At 39.8% G+C, this 15651-nt stretch overlaps 1 protein-coding gene across 3 annotated transcripts in view; it reads right to left on the minus strand.

Annotated features, from left to right (window-relative positions):
- The window catches only part of LOC120538751 (tyrosine-protein kinase receptor UFO), a 227379-nt gene that overhangs the window by 127173 nt on the left and 84555 nt on the right, over positions 1 to 15651 (minus strand). The window lies entirely within an intron of this gene.

The raw sequence follows: 15651 nt of genomic DNA on the forward strand, positions 1-15651 counted from the left end.
TGGAACCATGAATTCTACTGTCTACCAAAAATCCTGAAGGAGAATGTCCGGCCATCTGTTCGTCAACTCAAGCTGAAGCGATCTTGGGTGCTGCAACAGGACAATGACCCAAAACACACCAGCAAATCCACCTCTGAATGGCTGAAGAAAAACAAAATGAAGACTTTGGAGTGGCCTAGTCAAAGTCCTGACCTGAATCCAATTGAGATGCTATGGCATGACCTTAAAAAGGCAGTTCATGCTAGAAAACCCTCAAATAAAGCTGAATTACAACAATTCTGCAAAGATGAGTGGGCCAAAATTCCTCCAGAGCGCTGTAAAAGACTCATTGCATGTTATCATAAGCGCTTGATTGCAGTTATTGCTGCTAAGGGTGGCCCAACCAGTTATTAGGTTCAGGGGGCAATTACTTTTTCACACAGGGTCATGTAGGTTTGGATTTTTTTTTTCTCCCTAAATAATAAAAACCATCATTTAAAACTGCATTTTGTGTTTACTTGTGTTATATTTGACTAATGGTTAAATGTGTTTGATATTCAGAAACATTTTGTGTGACAAACATGCAAAAGAATAAGAAATCAGGAAGGGGGCAAATAGTTTTTCACACCACTGTACTTTTTTACTTATTTAAAATGTTTACATTTACTTTATTTCTTTTGCATTTTCTGTGCAAATGGTGCTTTAATTATGTTGTTTTCTTTATACAATCGGCTTTTTTCAAAATTAACACAAAGGATTTGTGTTTATTAAATTCTCTCTGTTTTCAGACTTTCCTCTTAAATAATGGTAATAAATTTTACAATGTCGGGACTCAGAGGAGGGCAACTTGGAGAGCCCCATGGAGTTTTTTTGCCTAGGGTGTCCCTAAGTCCCTAGAATCACTCCTGGTGCTCGATCACACGCTAAGAAAAGCTAAATTAAGACAATTCCATGCAATGATAATGCTTCCATAATGGTGTTATGAACAAATCTTAGCACACGAGTAGCACATAACAGGCAGAAAACCACAAAATATGTGGAGAGACTTTAGGGGTTAATTCATCCCTCCTTGAACAGACAGACAGCAAAACATTTCTTAGCCAAACACTTTTTAAATATAGCCTTGAAGCGCCACAGGCAAGAGAGGAAAGGGATTTGTGTAACAGGAAAGAGTCAAATAAGAGGCTATCATACTGACAATAAGCAAAGCCAAGAGGACAAGATGCTGATACCGACAAGATCTGAAATGTATGTATTATTATTTTTAGGAACATAGGCCAAGAATGATCTGGCATTGTACATCCAAGCTACCAGGATGCAAGACGATACAAGCTAGTTGAGATTAGGCTTCCCAGAGAATACAATTTAAGGTAAATTTAGAAATAAATGTGTGTTGTTTTGGCCTGTTGTCCCATTCTGAGGGTTCTTTCTGTCTTCCGTTTTATTCTGTCAGAATAGACCCAGTCAACTGAGACACCGTAACAGAAAAATTAGGTTCAAAAGATAAATAGATGGGTGGCTACTATTTTGCTGTACATCAATCTTGGATGGATGAATTAAATCCCCTACAATATATCAAAGTTTGCCTGTGAGGTGCAATGATGAAACATGGTGGCATAGGAGATAACGTCACAGACTATGTGTTTTGATTTTTGGAAATGTTGCTTTCTGTCTCACATTTGCAGTTTCTCCCTGTGTTTACAGTATGTGAGTTCATGTGAGTTTCCTTCTCTACTAAAAGATGTCAACATAGAGTAGCCTGGTGCAAGTGTGACATGTGTTAGATTGGCATAACATCATATGTTGATTCCCATCTTTATTTACAGACACACCAGGAAAGAAACACAATTCTAAAACCCTAAAAATACAGTTGTAGTCAAAGGTTTTGAGAATGACACAAGTCTTGGTTTTCACAAAGTTTGCTGCTTCAGTGTTTTTAGATATTTTTGTCATATGTTTCTATGGTATACTGAAGTATAAATACAAGAATTCCATAAGTTTCAAAGGCTTTTATTGACAATTACATGAAGTTTAAGCAAAGAGTCAATATTTGCAGTGTTGGCCCTTCTTTTTCAAGACCTCTGCAATTCGCCCTGGCAAGCTGTCAATAAACTTCTGGGCTAAATCCTGACTGATGGCAGCCCGTTCTTGCATAATCAATGCTTGGAGTTTGTCAGAATTTGTGGTTTTTTGTTTGTCCACCCACCTCTTGATGATTGACCTCAAGTTCTCAATGGTATTAAGGTCTGGGGAGTTTCTTGGCAATGGACCCAAAATTTTGAGGTTTTGCTCCCTGAGCCACTTAGTTATCACTTTTACCTTATGGCTCAGTGCTCCATCATGCTGGAAAAGGCATTGTGGGTCACCAAACTGTTCTTGGATTGTTGGGAGAAGTTGCTCTCAGAGGATGTTTTCATCCCATTCTTTATTCACCAGTAGGGCAGAGCTTGCTCAGGAATGGCAGCAGGCAGGTGTGAGTGCATCTGCACGCACAGTGAGGTGAAGACTTTTGGAGGATGGCCTGGTGGGTGTCAAGAAGGGCAGCAAAGAAGCCAATAAAAACATCAGGGACAGACTGATATTCTGCAAAAAGTACAGACAGAGATTGAACTGCTAAGGACTGCTGGGGTAAAATCATTTTCTCTAATGAATCCCCTTTCTGATTGTTCAGGGCAAGCGTAAAAAAGATTGTCTGGAAAAGAAATGGTGAGCGCTACCATCAGTCCTGTGTCATGCCAAAAGTAAAGCATTCTGAGACCATTCATGTGTTGGGTTGCCTCTCAGAGAAGGGAGTGGGCTCAAACTTAATTTTGCCTAAGAACACAGCCATGAATAAAGAATGTGACCAAAACATCCTCTGAGAGCAACTTCTCCCAACCATCCAAGAACAGTTTAGTGACCAACAATGTGTTTTCCAGCATGATGGAGCACCAGGCCATAAGGCAAAAGTGAGAACTAAGTGGCTCGAGGAACAAAACATTGAAATGTTTGGTCCATGGCCAGGAAACTCCCCAGACCTTAATCCCATTTAGGGCTTGTGGTTGATCCTCAAGAGAAAGGTGAACAAAAAAAAACCTGCATAAATGTTGACAGACATTGATTATGCAAGAATGGGCTGCCATCAGTCAGGATTTGACCCAGAGGTTGAATGACAACATGCCAGGGTGAACTACAGAAACTTTGAAAAAGAAGGGCCAACACAACAAACATTAACTCTTTGCATAAACTTCATGTAATTGTCAATAAAATCCTTTGAAACTTATGAAATGCTTGTAATTCTACTTCAGTATACCATAGTAACATCTGACAAAAAGATCTCAAAACACTGAAGCAGCAAACTTTGTGAAAACCAATACTTGTGTCATTCTGAAAACTTTTGGCCACGAGTGTACACTAAAGATGTCTCAAAGAAGGGTTTTAGAATTGTGTTCCTTTCAAGGTGCCTATAGAAACTTAAGTAATTCCAGTTTCTGTATTGCCCATTGCCTGAGAAGGGGTCTGAGTTTGCATATTGTAATCTACTCAGTTAGATAATAAAAGGTATCATTTCGCTTCACTTCTCATTGCATCCATAAATGGCTAACATGATACATTACTCTACTACTATAAATAAAGTACACAAAATCCAGTGCATTTCTGGTCTTTTTACTCCATGTGCTGTTTGAACCTTCTCCAAATACTTTGTAAATGTTTGTAATATGCTAGATTGCAGAACTTTATGAAGCCTGCTCTAATTAGGATGTTAGGTGTTTCCAAATATGAGGTAGGTAATTCTGCCATAGACATGCAGATTAGACACCTTGGCGTGAATCATTAAAGGGATGAGGCTTTAAAGTGACTGATTGGCGGTCACAGTGACACTAAAGGGCTCACACCACGTCAGTGACCTGCATTATTCACACCCAATGCCTGACTCACCTTCTGAAGGATGGCTGAGAGAAATATTTTTTGAGATACTTTTCTGTTGGAGAAACTATTTTTTAGGAAGCCCTTGCTGCTGACTTCTGTACTCTTTGAGTTTGAATTGCTGAGTTAATGGCTTTTGGTTCTTCTTTTTTTTTTGGAAAAACTTTGGACACCATATTATCATGCAGTAGGCGGGGTGAGGACAGGGGTAGATTCTGAGAGACTGTTGTCAACTCAAAGAACTGAAGCTGAAAGAACAGGCCCAGATTATGACAATATTTACAGGATCTCCACTAAATCCAGATTATAGTCAAAATTCTATTTGTCCAAATTGCATTTGATCCAAAGAGACTTTAAGCAGTGGTCACCCACCTATCCCTACATTTAATTACTTCTTTCCAGTCCAGCTTTGGGCACAGGGAAGGTGACAACATCATGAACAGCTTTGAGAGGCTCCACAAGGCTTATTCTCACTTAAACAAAGCTGGCAACACTATGAGGATTACATTTTTTGATGTCTCCAATGTCTTCAATACTTTCCAGCTGTTACAGTAAGCTCTAGAGATATGCAAGTGGATGAGCCTATGGTGTCCTGGATAATGGACTTTCTGTCAAACAGACCGCAGTTTGTGACACTCAAGGACTGCGCCTCTGATACAAATGTGAACAACAATGGAGCACCTCAAGGAACAGTCCTGTCTCCATTACTCTTCACCTTGTAAACCTTTGACTACAAATATAACATCAGGTCATGACGCAGAAATTCTCCAATGATTCTGCACTTGTTGGGTGTATCGACAAGAGGGATGAGACAGAGGAGAGGAGTCAGGTGGTGCAGAAAGAATTGACAGCAACTTAACATCAGCAAAACCAAGGAACTGGTTATTGATTTCTTCCACACCAAAGAACCTCCAATTTTGGTCAATATTCAGTGGTGGTACACTTCTGCAAATACTTAGGATCCACCTCAATAACAGGATGGACTGGTCTCATAACACAGAGGATCTATACAAGAAAGACAAGAGCAGGCTTTTTTCTTATGAGACTGTGTTCCTTTAATGTCTGTAATGATGTCCTTCCCATGTTCTAGAACTCTGTGACTGCTATTGTGATTTTCAGCTCTTTGGTGAGCTGGGCTTGTAACATTACTTGAAGAGAGGCCTACCAAATTAACAACCTAATTAAAAGGCAGGCTCAATTATGGAATACACTCTGGACTTCTGAAGTTCAGAGCAGAAAAAGAATGAAAATAAGACTACGTGCCATTAAGAACAATGCTACACATCCTCTTTTTGACACACTCACAATGAAGACTTTCAGACAATGAATTGTTCAGTAGAAGTGTGTCAAGAAACACAACAGGGGCTCCTTTATACCAACAGCAATACACCTATATAATGACACACAGGGATTGGGACTGCCAAGTCAGATTTTTTTTCATTTTAATTTTCTTTCTTTTAGTCATTCTGGTGTGTCTTCAGACCATAGTATATGTGTATATGTATTGTAGCGTGCGGCCGGGGCCCTTGCCTGGCCGGGATACCTCCACGCTGGCAAGACCAGGGGAGCAAGTGTGGCCGGTACGTTACCTCCCCCAGAACGCTAGATGGCAACACCCCTGGGCTGCAGCATTGCCTCGGACTCCCGCAGGGCTTCATGGGAGTTGGACTTTGGTGCAGCCCTATTGGGACCCGCAGGCGCCGCCAGGGGGTGCTGCAGCTGGAGTTGCTGAGCCCTTATGGGCAGTCCCTCCGCCACACCCAGACGTTCTGCCACAAATGCGGTCATCAAGCACCTGGAGCACTTCCGGGTGCATTATAAAAGGAGCCAGCAGCCACCACTCCAGGAGCCAGAGTCGGGAGGAGAGAGACAAAGCTGCCAGAGAGGAGTGGAGGAAAGAAGAATTTATTTTGTGTTGTGCCATTTGAGTTTGTGGGACTGTGTTGTGCCTGCTGTACGCAGGGAAGACATGGCCCCCAGGCAAAGAAAATAAAAGTTTATTTATTTTTATAAGTGTGCCTCCGGTGTCAGTCTGTGTTGGATTCCGGCACTGATATAGCAACTTTTTTTATTTATCTATTTATTTGTTAATTCACTCAATTAACTTGTGTAAAAAGCCAAATTCCCCCTGAGTACAAATAAGGTTCTGTCTCATCTGTTATCTCAACCAGTCCACTGAAGGATACGCACACTGGATAAGGGGCAAATGTAGAATCCCCTCCTTAACCCTAATATTAAGGGGGCAGAATATCAGGAACTCCTCACAGAAAATGACCTACACTGTCCTGTCTCCACCTATGATATTGTGGAATGGCCAGGAGGTGGTAGGTGGATGGTCAGCCAAGGTCATCAGATCCAGGGCTCTGTGCTACTGTGGTTTTGTTATAAGTGACCACGGACCAACAGGAGTGCTTTCAAAGGCTTTTTTTGTTTTTTCTTCCTTCCTTTCCTTCAGCTGGCCACATCTCAGTCATAATATTATTAGGTGCATATTATCATGGTTTGTTTAATTATTTTATAATTATTCCTATCTGTTTTACTCTGTATTTTTGTCTATACTATATACAGTGCCTTCAGAAAATATTGTGCTTAAATTGTTTAAAGTAATTTTTTCTAATCAAACAACATTCAATTTCCGAGAATGACACAAACAGAATTTTTCAGAATTTTTGCAAATTTATTAAAAATAAAAACCAGAAATGTGCTATTGCCACAAGTATTCGAAGTCATTACTATGACTTTACTATGAAATGTGGCTCTGGTGCCTCCCATTCTTTTGATGTTTCTACACCTTGTCCGAAGTCAACCTGTGGTCAATTCAAATGAATGGATAGGATTTGGAAAGGCACACAGCTGTCTATAGAAGGTTTTCTTATTATTTAATTTCTTCTTGCCTTGTACTTTAATTTTGATAGTTTTTGATATTGTTTGCTATTATTTTAATGATGTCACTGCCTGCAATATTTTGGAATTCTTAAAACTGCTGTGGCCATTTCATTGTGGTTATGATGCCCAGATGCCACCATTGTGATATACTGTATGAAAAGAAACCAGTCCCACCAAATATGGTAAGGAGATCCAGTCAACCAATTATATAAAAAGAGTGACCGGGCAGATCCAAGCAACTATACGCCAGTAAGCTTAACATGCATCACAGGAAAATTAATGGAAGGAATTATTAAGGATAAGATTGAGCAACACATGGCAAGGACAGGAGTTATAACTGAACAGTCAGCATGGAGTCAGAAGAGGGAGGTCGTGTTTTACTAACATGCTGGAATTCTATGAGGAGGCAACAAAAGGATACGATCAAAGTGGAGCTTATGATATTATTTATCTGGACTTTCAGAAAGCATTTGACAAGGTGCCACATGAGAGGTTGGGCATCAAATTAACAGAAGTGGGAGTTCAGGGTGATGTTTTTAGATGGGTGCAGAACTGGCTCAGACACAGGAAGCAGAGGGTGATGGTGTGAGGAACCTCATCAGAACTGGCCGATGTTAAGAGTGGTGTTCACAGGGGTCAGTGCTAGGGCCGCTGCTATTTTTAATATATATAAATGATTTGGATAGGAATATAAGTAACAAGCTGGTTAAGTTTGCAGATGATACCAAGATAGGTGGATTAGCAGATAATTTGGAATCCGTTATATCATTACAGAAGGACTTGGATAGCATACAGGCTTGGGCAGATTTGTGGCAAATGAAATTTAATGTCAGTAAATGTAAAGTATTACACATAGGAAGTAAAAATATTAGGTTTGAATACACAATGGGTGGTCGGAAAATTGAGAGTACACCTTATGAGAAGGATTTAGGAGTCATAGTGGACTCAAAGCTATCGACTTCTAGTGTTCCAGTTATCGACAGTGTTCAGAAGCCATTAAGAAGGCTAACAGAATGTCAGGTTATTTAGCGCCTTGATGAGTGGAGAACAAGTCACAGAAGGTTATGCTCAACCTTTATAATGCACTGGTGAGGCCTCATCTGGAGTACTGGGTGCAGTTTTGGTCTCCAGGCTACAAAAAGGACATAGCAATGCTAGAAAAGGTCCAGAGAACAGCAACTAGGCTGATTCCAGGACTACAGGGGTTGAATTATGAGGAAAGATTAAAAGAGCTGAGCCTTTACAGTTTAAGCAAAAGAAGATTAAGAGGTGACATGATTGAACTGTTTAAAATTATGAAGGGAATTAGTCCAGTGGTTCGAGACTGGTATTTCATCAAGAACACGGGGACACAGTTGGAAACTTGTTAAAGGTAAGTTTTGCACAAACATTAGGAAGTTTTTAACTACACAAAGAACGATAGACACTTGGAATAAGCTACCAAGTAATGTGGTAGACAGAAAAACTCGACTCAATGTTTTTTTGGAAGGAATAAGTGGATAGGACTGGTGAGCGTTGTTGGGCTGAATGACCTGTTCTCTTCTAGAGTGTTCTAATGCTCACCAGCTTTTTGTGCACAAATTCCTTTTCTGTTCTTTTCTGAAGTTGGATTAAGCAGGTTAGGGAAATGGATGGATGTTTTATGTACAGTAATTAAAAAAAGCAACTGAAATCTAAGGCAAGGAGGTGCAATGATTTGTATGATCAGAAATCAATTTTTTTAGTGAAGATGGTTTTGTGGTATGTAAGGATTATCCAGAACTATAGAGACCTTCAGTTGTATACATAAGGAGTCTGTAAAGCTGGCTCCTTATCACTTATTTTTTGCAAGACTGTGCATGTGCATAATTAAATTATCTCGCTAATACAAGCTGACTAGGAAGACATTGCTCTTCTTGGGAATTTACCACATAATGTCAGCACCACAACATTATTCAAGACAGTGGTGCAAGATGACTGGTGTCCAAGATTTGGGCTTGAATTCTAAAATCTTTCTGTGAGTTTTCAGTTTCCAAATACTTTTATTAAAAAACCTTTGTATCTAGAGTGCTTCCGACTTTGTCTTCTGGTTTTTATTTTCGGCTATGGTGGTCTTGGTTTTGGCTTCCTTCCTGTTATTGACCTCTGCCCATTTTCACTGTGCTTTCTCCTCATTCATTTCCTGATCTTTGTTTATGTATATGGAAGTATTCTTGTCTTTCACCCTGCCTCTGCAAGTTAAATTCCTCAGTACTACATAAAAATTTACAGCCTTTAACATTTTAAACAATCAAAAACACAATTAATGTTGAAATTTGAGTTAATTTGTAAACTAATATACTCATCTGTCACTCAGTTCTCTTATTTTCAGTAATTTGTTTAATTTATTACGTCACTGATGCTAGTAAATTACATTCACTATCCTGCTCAGGCATATATTTGTCAAAGTAAAAAGGAAATCTCAGTTCTTTCTTTCTTTCTTTCTTTCTTTCTTTCTTTCTTTCTTTCTTTCTTTCTTTCTTTCTTTCTTTCACCAGGAAAACGCACTCAATAAACTTAGCACAATGGCACTCGGTGGACTGATTGACCAGAAGGTATGCATAATATTCTATTAACAATTTGCAATCTGAATTGCAATCTATGTTTTCAATGTGCCATACACTTAGGAGAATATCTGGAATCAAAATTCACCAAGACCTAAGTAACACTTTATTTAAAATATCAAACAAAGTTGAATTCAGTTGTTCTGTCGTTCGCCAGCTAAGCGGAGTTAAGGAAGACGCCCCGAAACTGGCGAGTGAGTGAGTGAGGAAGGCCTCTCCCACCAGCCCGTTGCATGGATCTTGGATTCGCGCAAATAAATCAGTACCGCAAGCGAACTATGATACATAGCGAAATGAGAGAAGTCGCAAAATCAACCGGAATGTTCAAAGAAATTCTAGAAAAAAACCTGATCTAAATCCGTTAAGTATTTCTCTTATGAAAAGCGGACAGACATACAGACAGAGACACATTGGATTTTATATATTATACTAGGGGATTTTGCCCCTCCTGCGGTGGGCTGGCACCCTGCTGGGGGATTTGTTCCTGCCATTGCACCCTGTGTTGGCTGGGATTGGCTGCAGCAGACCCCCGTGACCCTTTGTTAGGATATAGCGGGTTGGAGACTGACTGACTGACTTTGCCCCCTGCTCACTTTGCCTTTGTGTTTGGATTTGTAATTGCATTGTTTTGTTTTGACAGCGTTCACGTTTTAATTCAAAAGTGTGAAAATGTACACAGACATACAAAATGCACTTGCAGGTGAACTACATTTTTTTTGTGATGTTTTAATGCAAAAACTGAGTTGTGGACATCAACATTTTGTAAATGTTCAGGCAAAACAATCTTATTCAGTTTGTCTGGGTTGAAATAAGCTATGAGAATAAACGTTAGAAAACATGAGGAGCTCTCGGCCATTTTCATTTTGTAAAAGTAGCTCTCAGGGGAAAAAAAGGTTGGAGACCCCCTGATCTAAGGAAATAAACAATAATCTTCCATTATCTATGTAACTATGTTAAACCTATATCACTGTCTAATTAAGTAAACACTTATGTCATCAACATTAACTTTCTAACATTGTTTTTTACAATTCAGTGAAACATTCAACACCTCACTTTATTCCAATCAGATTGAATAGCACATTCCTAATCATCTAGAAATCAAACAAAGAAAAAGATTCAATATGAAGTAACAACTCAGAAGTACTGAAATCTCCCAGAGGCTAACGAAACGTCAGCCACTTACTGAGAACAACATTAGCAAGGCTGTCCCTAGTAAAGTGAACTTACTGTATTATTATTTTTTAATTTATAGGGCATCATTTTCTCATTGTGTTAAGGCAGGTGAGCTAGGATAAATGTATAGTTATTTATTTATCTGTTTATTTTTAGTCAGGCAGCCACAAGCCCTCCTTCCCACAATCTCCTATGTCTTTTCCCACATGCAGCTCATCAGTCATTTAATACATTTGGGTTAGATTACTTTAAAACAGTTCTCCAAAGCATGATTCAGCTTTTCAGGATTTACCCAGAATTATAAGGAATACAAAACAGGCGTGTGGCTTCAGTTCAAATCAAATAAATGAGAGAAATTAAGAAAAAAACAAAAAACATCAGCCCACTCACTGCCGACCAGCACAGCTGCCGTCATTCCAAACTCTGACTAACCCATCAGCTTTAATGTTTGTGTGTTGTGAATCAACAGCTGGGTCTTTAAAAACATCTCAGACTAGTTGGAAAATTGTGAAATCCCCGTTGGCAGTGCCAAGAGTGGCAGACACGGGAGACAGGGAAGAAGAGCACACTGAGATGTCATAGAGAATGACTGGGGCCAAACGCAGAGGAGGCAGCGTGGGGTTCAGAATAGATGGACAGAGTGAGGCAGGCCATGGAGAGGTGTGACTGAGTAGCACTCTGTGTTTATAAACCATCAATCAATCAATCAATCAACATTTATTTATATAGCACATATTCATACAAAAAAAATGTAGCTCAAAGTGCTTTACAAAATGAATAGAAAAATAGAAGACACAGTAAAAAATAAACATAAGTCAACATTAATTAACATAAAATAAGAGTAAGGTCCGATGGCCAGGATGGACAGAAAAAACAAAAAAAAACTCCAAAGGCTGGAGAAAAAAATAAAATCTGTAGGGGTTCCAGACCAAGAGACCGCCCAGTCCCCTCTGGGCAAAACAGACCGATTCATTGCTGACTTTTCTTGTTTTTTATAAGAGGGCTGCATTTCCCCCCATATTTTGATTTAGACACATTTATTTATGTTGTTTGCATTACAGAACATAAAAGTCTACTTTTCTTAATCTAATTCTGGGTCACAGATCCTGGCAACACAAAGACTACAGAGGGTATATCAGTCCATCGCAGTGGGCACTCATACGCCTACTTGGCTAAATTAGCTATGTGGGGTTGTATATATAAAACTTTAGTACGAGAAGGAAAACTACACAGACATGAGAAGAACATGCAGACTTGGAATCCAAAATGTTCCATCTGTGAAACAGAAGCCCACACCCCACTCCATCTGCATTTCTTTTAGCCAAGATAAAAATGACTAAAATCAGATTTAGTTTAACTGATAAAAACATTTTTTAATCATAACCTTATGTGCTTACTTAGAAATAGAAATTTGAAATGCACTTTTTTACTGCCATTGCTGTGACCTGCCATTCAGGCTCATTCCTGCCATGAGCTCAGCGATAGCAGCACTGACTCTGGTCCAGCATGACCAGTGATTTGGATTAAGTGGGTTTCAGAAGGTATGTATGTGCTGAAGTTGGCACATCGGTAGGTGTGTTTTGGGCTGCGGCCTCACAGATCAAGATGCTTGGGTTCAAATCTCGACCTCTGTGTAGTCGACATGCTCTTGACTTGTTTTCATGGATTGTTCTCAGGTTACTTCCAAACACAGAACTGTTAGCTTTACTCTCTACTTTAAATGATTCAGGTATTCATATGTATGTGTGTATGTATGGCCTATGGTACACTGGTGCTCCTTTCAGGGCTGGTCTGATGCTAAATGTACCAGGAAAAACTCAGAATGCATCAAGCCAGAAATGAAAGGATGGGCTGATGGATGGATGGATGGATGTGATACAGAAATGGCAGTGGGAAATTACTTTGGAATGGTGCTGGTACAGATGTTAAGGGTTTTAAAGGGTAACTACACAGTCACAAGATTGTTTTCCATGTGGTGGCCATATGTATATTAAACAGTTCATCTGTTTAGAAGACAGAATTTGTAAGTCCATTTAGACATCATTAATTTACCAGAATAGCATTTAATCTATTTAGTTCAGCTAGTAGAATCTGACAAAGCTGTGTGTAGTGTGTCTTGAAATTTCAGAATCCCCATACTAATCAAAGGAGCGGCACGGTGGCGCAGTGGTAGTGCTGCTGCCTCACAGTAAGGAGACCTGGGTTTGCTTCCCAGTAATTGTTGTAAATCAGAATGCACACTTAAAACATTTTCATAGATAAAATTAATTATGATTAATAATGTACTCAACAATAATTCAGTCCTTAGCAGGATCCCTACCACTACTGAAACTAACAACACATATAATTCTGGAAATAGATAAGCTCTGGAAACTGTTGCTCTTTTCTTTTGGAGACCAAAACCTGCAGCCTAATGGCAACAAATAAATTTCAGGGAAAACACAATGGCTAAGGAGACTTGGGTTTGCTTCCCGGGTCTTCCCTGCGTGGAGTTTGCATGTTCTCCCCGTGTCTGCGTGGGTTTCCTGCCACAGTCCCAAGACATGCAGGTTAGGTGCGTTGGCGATTCTAAATTGTCCCTATAGTGTGTGCTTGGTGTGTGTGTGTGTGCCATGCGGTGGGCTGGCGCCCTGCCCGGGGTTTGTTTCCTGCCTTGCACCCTGGGTTGGCTGGGATTGGCTCCAGCAGACCCCCGTGACCCTGTAGTTAGGATATAGCGGGTTGGATGATGACTGACTGACTGAGTGACCATACTAATCAGACATTTTAATTAGGTGTAAAGAATATGCTAGAAAGTAGTAATAAAAGAAACAGTCAAGTGTTGATTTTTGTAGTACAGTAATTGATGAAACTGACAGTAAAATGTTTTGCACTGTTGATTTTACAAATGTAGACTGTCAAACTCAATTAAAGGGTTTTTGGGGAGTTTTAAAGGTTTTTTAGGGTAGAAAACAAAGAGAAGTGTGCCCTAAAGACTTGTCATACTTTTCTGGTAACCTGTAAGTTTTCTCATTAAATGGGACATGGAACATATTTTCCATCTGAAAACACACCAAATGGAATCATTACTGTATTTTCTCCACTGGAAAGTTAGCTATAGGGAATGCTGCCTGTCCCCCCTGTGCTGTCTCGGATGAAAAAGTCAGTTTACTGTATAAGCATAGGACTAAGTGGTAAATGAGACGTAGTTCAAAAACAGGGCTGTAACACTTTCAGACAAGCCAGAAACACTGTGCAAAAATCGAGTCAAAGGGGTACAAATAAAAGACGCTAACAAAAAAGGGATCAGAAGGTCAGAAAATGCTAAATAGCCTTTGGGGATTTATTGGCAAACTCGTATAGAAAATGGTCAAGAACTTGTCCCTTTTACCCCTCTTTATAATGGTCGTTGCGGTTGTGACATGGCCATAGCAAATGATTAATATTATAATACTGAAGTCACAAAAAAAGGTGTCAAAACAAATGGTGAAGACAAACGTTAAAAATAGAATCATAACCAGGAAGTCAAGTGGCACTTTCATAGGAACTAAAAACAAACAAAAAGTCAAACAGATACAAACAAAAGTCCATCCATCCATTATATCCTAACTACAGGGTCACGGGGGTCCACTGGAGCCAATCTCAGCCAACACAGTGCACAAGGCAGGAAACAAACCCCAGGCAGGGCACACAGACACACCCACACCAAGCGCACACAAGGGACAATTTAGGATCGCCAATGCACCTAACCTGCATGTCTTTGGACTGTGGAAGGAAACCGGAGCACCCTGAGGAAACCCACGCAGACACGGGGAGAACATGCAAACTCCATGCAGGGAGGACCTGGGAAGTGAACCCGGGTCTCCTAACTGCGAGGCAGCAGCGCTACCCACTGTGCCACCCACAAACAAAAGTGTATGCTAAATAATCTTTGGGGATTTATCTGCAAAATCAGATAGCAAATGGTGAAAACCATGCTTCTTTTAACCCCTTGTCATAATTCTCATCAAAGTTGTGACCAAAGCTATAATGAACGACTGGAATCATACCACTGAAGTTACAAAATGGCTCAAAGCTGCAGTGCATTCAGTTTTTGTATCGTGTGCAGATACATGTCAATATAAAAATTCCATTTTCAGTAGTGTCTCGTTTTAATGTGACTGGTGAAGTTGATGGCACTCATATTGCCACCCCATGGCACCTCAATTTTAAGCCCCGAGATAAACTTTCATTCGATTGGAGAGCGGTGATTGGCATGTGTGGAGGGGTTTCATCATGACGGTGTCCTAAAAATCAGTGCCAATACTCACCAAAAGCAGCCCAATACATGTACTGAATAAGGCCATCTAGTGAGAATGAAGCTGCTTTCCTTAAGAATAAGCAGTGAAATTCCATTGATACACAAATCTTCTTTGGTGCCACGATGACAGTAAAAAATGCTGCGGCTCCGTGACCTGCGTCACCCCATGATTCATGAGGCAAAGTGCGTAGGCAGGCAACTTGCTGATTGATGGTACTGGGTGAGTTATGTAGGAGGCTCCTCTACCAGCCAATGAGAGTCTGCAGCACTGTGATTGCATATGTATGAGGTTGATTAGCATTGTCCATATATGGTTGTTTCATGGTGGCAACCAGGCGGGATTTGAGGCATTTTCGTGTATTGTATCCATATTTACAAGGTGACTGTGATTTATAAAGGGTAAATTGCAAAGAAATGTGTGCATACAAGGTTTTATAAATCTGATTGAAAGTTATATAAATGAGACCCCTGAACTGGATTAACTGAATGTACTGTATGTATATTTAAAACCTATTCAGCTGAATAAAAAATCTATTAAATAAAAATAAAATGAAAGACTTTACAGAAATAACCAAAAAAAAAAAAAAACAACAGATTACTATGTATAAAATATTTGCAATGCCACCTTTTTTAGCTCCTAAAATGACAGGATTTAGGAGATTACCAACAAAAGATTAACACAGCAACATGTTCCAATTTTTCAAAAGCGCAGTATCACTCCATCAGAGAGCATCACATATTATGGCCATCTGTGATTAAGTAATACAGAAAATGACAGAAAATTGTGAGGTCAGAGAACTGCAAGACTCCTGTTCAAAACCCATGCTGGTTTGTGTTGTCGGTCTG

This window comes from Polypterus senegalus, chromosome 11 (assembly GCF_016835505.1).
Source record: "Polypterus senegalus isolate Bchr_013 chromosome 11, ASM1683550v1, whole genome shotgun sequence".
Taxonomy (NCBI): Eukaryota; Metazoa; Chordata; class Cladistia; order Polypteriformes; family Polypteridae; genus Polypterus; species Polypterus senegalus.